Consider the following 6,264-nt stretch of genomic DNA (forward strand, 5'->3'; position numbering starts at 1 on the left):
CCCGTTCCAATCTCAACCATCAACTTCAATCCTCAAAAGCAGCCCACCCAGCTACAAAATTTAATCTTATACCTCTTAATTTGGGGCTTCTTCCTTAAGACGTTGCCAACTCCTCCTTTTGTCAAATTCCCACCTTCTCACTCTGAGGGCTTCTCTTTCGAGACACCACCCATCCTGTATCCTCGAACATCTTTTGAGTCTCAACTACAATCCAAAATAAAATCGCTCATAGTCTAGTGCTCGGTTCGGACGATGGCAACGTCTTGGTTCCGCTCTCCGAATCATCATGCCTCAGGGAGGGATCTCAAACAAGCAAGCAAAGGCAAACGTGTCTGGAGAAGATAATCAATTCGTGTTCCCCAGCCAAGCAGACCTTATACCTTAGGGATTTGATACGCGTTGTCACCCTTTATTGGCTAGGAGTTGCACTTACATGTGCAAAGTCTGTCAGAGTCACCCCCGTGTCATGTCGAGACTGACTTTGTATCACATTCACGACTGCCCATTTGTCAGTCTGTCAATATGCGTCTGTGTGAGTCAATGTCGCAACGGTCACGTGTCTCCTATCTATCAAATCACGGATCCACTAGCAACAAAACTCAATTTTAAGCTTCACAACTTTCAAAACTTCTATCCCCCCTCGCGTGACATATTACATACTAGTTGCTTTTATGCTAATTGCTCACATTCTTATCTGCTTACGCGCTTATATGCTTGCATTTAACGTGCTTGCCTATGCGACTGCGGATTTGTGTGGTCATTAACCATGCAGGTAATCTTGAGAAGACAAACTTACTCCAACTGAGTACTGGGTTCTTCCCAACAAACGGCGACCCGTCAAGTCCAAGGGCTTCAGCCGCATCAATTACATGGCATATGCTACCTCCCAACGAGCAACAACTCATATCCCCGGCGAGTCCTGAGAAGTTTCTAACTCCCCAGCGAGTGCCGATTTTCAGATGGAAGTCATACAAGTCTTTCAAAGATCCTCGCAACATCGTTCATAATCCCGACGCAGCGCTCTCCCTAAATGGTTTTTAAGAGAGCCTTGCTTAGATGATTTATCCCCATAGAGTTCATTTAGGACCTCCAGCAAGTTGGAGTTCTTTGCTCTCTAGTCGAACATATCAACCTGGTCAGAAGTCATTACCAGACAATATCCAGAAATGAGCACGATGTTTCAGGCTATTTACCACAATCAATCATTCGACCTTCAACATGGCTGGCGAGCCTCGAAACGCACGTTCAACATAGCTGGCGAGCCTTTGCATGCATATAAGAAGCAATTCAAGGATATATCTCGAAGATGCCTCAGGTATGACTCCTTCCTATGGCTGGCGAGCCTCAAAACGCACCACCTTCAACACCGGCTGGCGAGCATTTGCGCGCAAAAGATTCAAGGACGTATCCTAAAGATGCCTCAGGTATGACTCCTTCTTATGACTGGCGAGCCTTTATACGTAGTCTAATGGACTTTAAACGACCCGAATAGGAAGTCGACAGACTCTAAAATGTTCCCGACGGCAGGTCCTTGACTCGAATCCCCCAGTCGCCTCGACGTCGCCCTTCCTGACGGCAGGTCCTTGGCTCAAACCCTTTTGAGTCGCCTCGACGTCGCAATGGTCTTCAGGTTGTAATCTTCAATTGACCTGGAGGCCATACTTTGACTTTCGCCCTGTCCAAGCCTCAGTCAAAGTGGGGGCTCTGTAGATACCCAGTATCTGCACCTTCCAAAAACCACCCGATGATGATTGGACTATAACGTGTTTTTGATATGCGTGCGTGGATTGGCTATACATGAGACGGTTTAATGCACTACTCGGATATAAAAAATGATTTCAAAAGTTTTCTAACTTCATTTGTATTAAAATAACACTATTTAGAGTTAAAATCGTCTTCCGACACAAAACCGACTCAGAAACCCGCAACTCGAGTCAACCTGAGTCAACCCGAGTCAACCCAAATCCTGAATGTCAAAAATGATGCCATGAATGTCTTTCTCATGTCATTTCCATTAAAATGACCCTAATTAGAGTCAAAACCGACACCGGGCGAAAAACCGACTCAGAAACTCGCAACTCGAGTCAACCTGAGTCAAACCAAATCTCGAATGTCGAAACCAATGCCATGAATGTCTTTATCATGTCATTTCCATTAAAATGACCCTAATTAGAGTCAAAACCGACACCGAGCCAAAAACCGACTCGAAATTCAAATCCCGACTCACACGGGTCAAACCCGAGTCAAGCACACAAATTACCTACCCCAAGTAACACCAAAATCATCTTATTATATGCCCATATTGTCACACGACATCTCATTTCAATACCACATATCAAACCAACCAAACAAGAGATAGAGCAAAGGCCACGTCCAAATTGAAAAGGACAATACACCCATTTGTATCACAAGGTAGCTCGCGCCTAAAGTAGGTGTCTCCTTAGCCTCCAAGAAAACTCAACCGACCTACCATCCCACATTTCTCTATAAATACCCACCATCACACACCAAAAAACTCACACGAGAGTGCGCCCCCTCCTTCTCCCTTAAACTTCTAGACCCGACTTCCTAAGTCACAAAATCGAGAAGTGTTTACGACCTACCGATCGTAAACACAAGCCTTACACATTTTGTTTGGTACCGTCGCCGTGCATTCGACCGACCCATTCGACCAACTCAATTCATCAATCAACATGTTTTAATTAACATATTTTCAACATATTTTCAAAACAAAATCCTTTTATAAGGCAATCTTTTAAACTTCTTTGATCGCGAGTAGTCGCTACGAGAAAACCGTCTCTAAAGTCGTCTACGTCGCAAAGATCAATACACGTAAGTTTGAGGGTGTAAACAACTCAATTATTTCATGTCTTTACTGTTTTTATGAGTTTATATGCATGAACAATGCATAACACGATTCAAACATAGGTTAGACGAACCAAAACCGAGTTTTGGCCTGAGACAGAAGCCCTTTGCTATGCAAAAAGGCTCGCGCCTATTGTGGGTTCTCGGGTCAGACTCAAACGTGTTTGTTCTCGTCTTTCCTCTTTATTTCATTTCTTATTTGTAATCGGTTTTACCATTTCAAATGTTTCAAATCATTTTTATGACAAACTCTTAACCATAAATCATAATCACCCTTGGTTCTTAATACCATGACGGTTTAATCCATGACTCGGTGATATTAATTGATTAATTACATTTTAAAGGAAATCCTTTTCTTTTATTTACCATTTTAATTCATTTTTATGATAAACATATTTTGACCATTACAAAAATCATCCTTGGTTCTTTATACCATGACGGTTTATTCTGTGACTCGATGATATTATCGGTTAATTACAAATTAAAGGGTATTTTAACCCCCTTTTATTTTACTTAGCATTTTTCTCATTTGTTTGTATTTGTGAATATATTAGTCATAATTCATAATCATCCTTGGTTCTTTATACCATGTCGGTTTAATCCGAGTACGATGACAAACTTGACTAATTACAAAGAAATGAACTTAACATAATTCGTTCAAATCAAACATTTTCATTTCACTTTTATTTCATTTTATTTCATCTTTATATTGACCATATCATGTGTCATCCTTGGCTAATATATATGCCATGTCCATTTAGCTCGAGTGCGGTGGCAAAATGGTTAAGCACACACATTTTACATTTTTATTTGTAAACTATGATTTTCAAACTTGCAAATCCGACAACGAATATTACTAATATAATAGGTAATTATTCCGATTCATACAAATCATACTTGCAAATCATTCATTACAAAAACCGTTTTCGACAACCCTTTTAATAACCAGGAGGCACCTCTTGGCTCGCCTTATGGCTCGCTCCCCAAGAGCCTGCCTATTTCCACATTTAAAAACCTGGGCAGAGCCCCTTCCCTCGCCAATAGGCTCCCGCCCTAATGGGGCTGCCTGGCACTGTTCTGCCTCGTTTTTAGTACTTGTCTAGGACGATCCCGATTATGGTTAATCCAAATACATGACGGATCAGATTGACAAGCTTACGTTTGTACACTTTGTCATTTGACGCCCTTTTTCAATAAATGGATCGTGTTAAGCATCATAACCCGAATTTGGTAAATGGAAGTTTAATTTCCGTTTTCATATGCAAATCAATCTAAATCCAACTTGGACATCAATTTCATGCTATGTGGATAAACAAACCGACTTAGCAAACTTTCCCATGTTAGGTTAAGCTTTTAGATGCGCATTCATGCATTTAAACCGTTTTATCAACTTTTGCACTTAAACAACCACGATCGATCAGTAGAGGCCGCTAACGCGGGCGGGATTGGGTGTCCGATTAAAGGGCTTCCCAATACGTACCCTCACCCCTTACTCAGAACCTTTGGATTGGGTGTCATTTTAGACATAGAATGCTAAAAGGGGGACGAGTCCTTATCTTTAGTACCTATGTCAAACACCGCTTTTTGCCTTGATTGACCTTGGTATAAAGTGGATTTCAAACGGGTTCCAGGCATCCCAAAAATGCTTGGTGGCGACTCCAAACATCTCTACATCGTTTCGTGGGCTTTGCCGAGACGAAACCGAACGATCTAAAGCAATCCGGTCGAAAGCATTTTTACGCCGCCGAGCGTGGCTTTCAAAAGACCGCTGCATATCCACAATTTGGCTTGGCGTGCAGGTGGCCCGTGACTACAAACCGGTAGGTAGTCCCCCAAATCCACAGACCGGCTTGTGGCCCATGTCCACAAGAACCGCCTCCCTAGAAGAATTAGACTTAAAACGTACAAGAAACACTCCATTAGGTAAAAACGATAACTTGTCTACCTGATGGTTAGCCCAAAGCCTCCTAACAAAGCCTTCAACGATTTCCCAAGGCGGGTTTGCACCCAGAATAAAACAGTATACAGAGTGTTTCCAGAAGTTGAGTTCAACTTGTACCTCTTCAGATGTGAACCGAAGCATAGGCTCATCTCAATAGTCTTAAGGACTGCAACTTCTTCCTCCTCTACAGACTATACGTCCTCTACTATATCCTCTATTACCAGAGACGGGATACCCACAACCTCATGAACGCTTATTTCTTCGCTCTTATCAATGCTAGAATGACCTTGTTGACGTGATAGAACATGAAATTGTTCCAGGTTATTATGAGAAAGACAATCAAACTGATTACTGTTACTGTTTTTGGATTTTTTACTAATTGAAGATGAAGAAACCGATGAAGATTTAGCAGCTGTCATGGTTTCTGTGTTGTTTTAGGGTTTTCATAGTTTTTCTTTTTGTGCTCTTTCTCTTTCTATCACTACATCGATTTAGATTTTAATAGACTTAAACTTGTTTTTCCTTCTCTTGTTAGTGAAGAACACTCTTCATTCAAAAAGGAAGAAGTATTTTTGAAAACATAATGTTGTCTCAATCTCTAGTTAAAGGTTATTAGAGAAAAAAATATATCCCCTACGTGCCTTATCAAAGATGATATTAGAAAGGCATTTGATTCCATACAATGGGACTTTGTGGCTGATATGCTTAGAATATTTGGTTTTCCTAAACAGTTCACTGACTGGGTCATAGGGTGTATCACTAATACATGGTTTTCTTTGAAGATTAATAGAGGGGTCTCTGATCTCTTTCAAGGCAAAAGTGGTATTAGGCAAGGGGATCCATTGTCCCTTTACCTCATTGGCTCATTGTGCTTAGCATGGAAGTTTTGTCAAGATATTTGAGGGTTATTTGTGATAATAAGCATCAGGTGTCCTATCACTCTAAGTGTAGCAGAATAAACCTCACCCATTTGGTTTTTGCTGATGATCTTACTAGAGGAGACATGCCCTCAATTACAACTGTTCAGGGTGTTTTTTCTGAGTTTGTTGGGTTTTCAGAGTTACAGGCTAGCATTGACAAAACAAACATATACTTTGGAGGTGTCTCATCTAAAGTTATGCAGCAAATTCTTACTGCCACTTGTTTTTCAAAAGAATCTTTTCCCTTTAGATATTTAAGGATTCCTCTCACCACCTGTAGAATAGGTGTTAACAAGTTTGACAATTTAATTATTAAAGTCCAAAATTCAATTCAACATTGGTTCTGTAAAATCATTTCCTATGCTGGCAGGGCTCAGCTTATAACCCTGTAGTCTTTGGACTAGAAAATTATTGGTATTCTAGGATTTTACTCCCTCATGAAGTTATTCACAAGCTTACTAGATTGTGTAAGGACTTTTTTTTGTTGGAGAATCAATGCAAGAGACAAGAAGATGGTGTTTAAAAGCTGGCATCAAA

The sequence above is a fragment of the Silene latifolia genome, chromosome 6 (assembly GCF_048544455.1).
Source record: "Silene latifolia isolate original U9 population chromosome 6, ASM4854445v1, whole genome shotgun sequence".
NCBI classification, from domain to species: Eukaryota; Viridiplantae; Streptophyta; class Magnoliopsida; order Caryophyllales; family Caryophyllaceae; genus Silene; species Silene latifolia.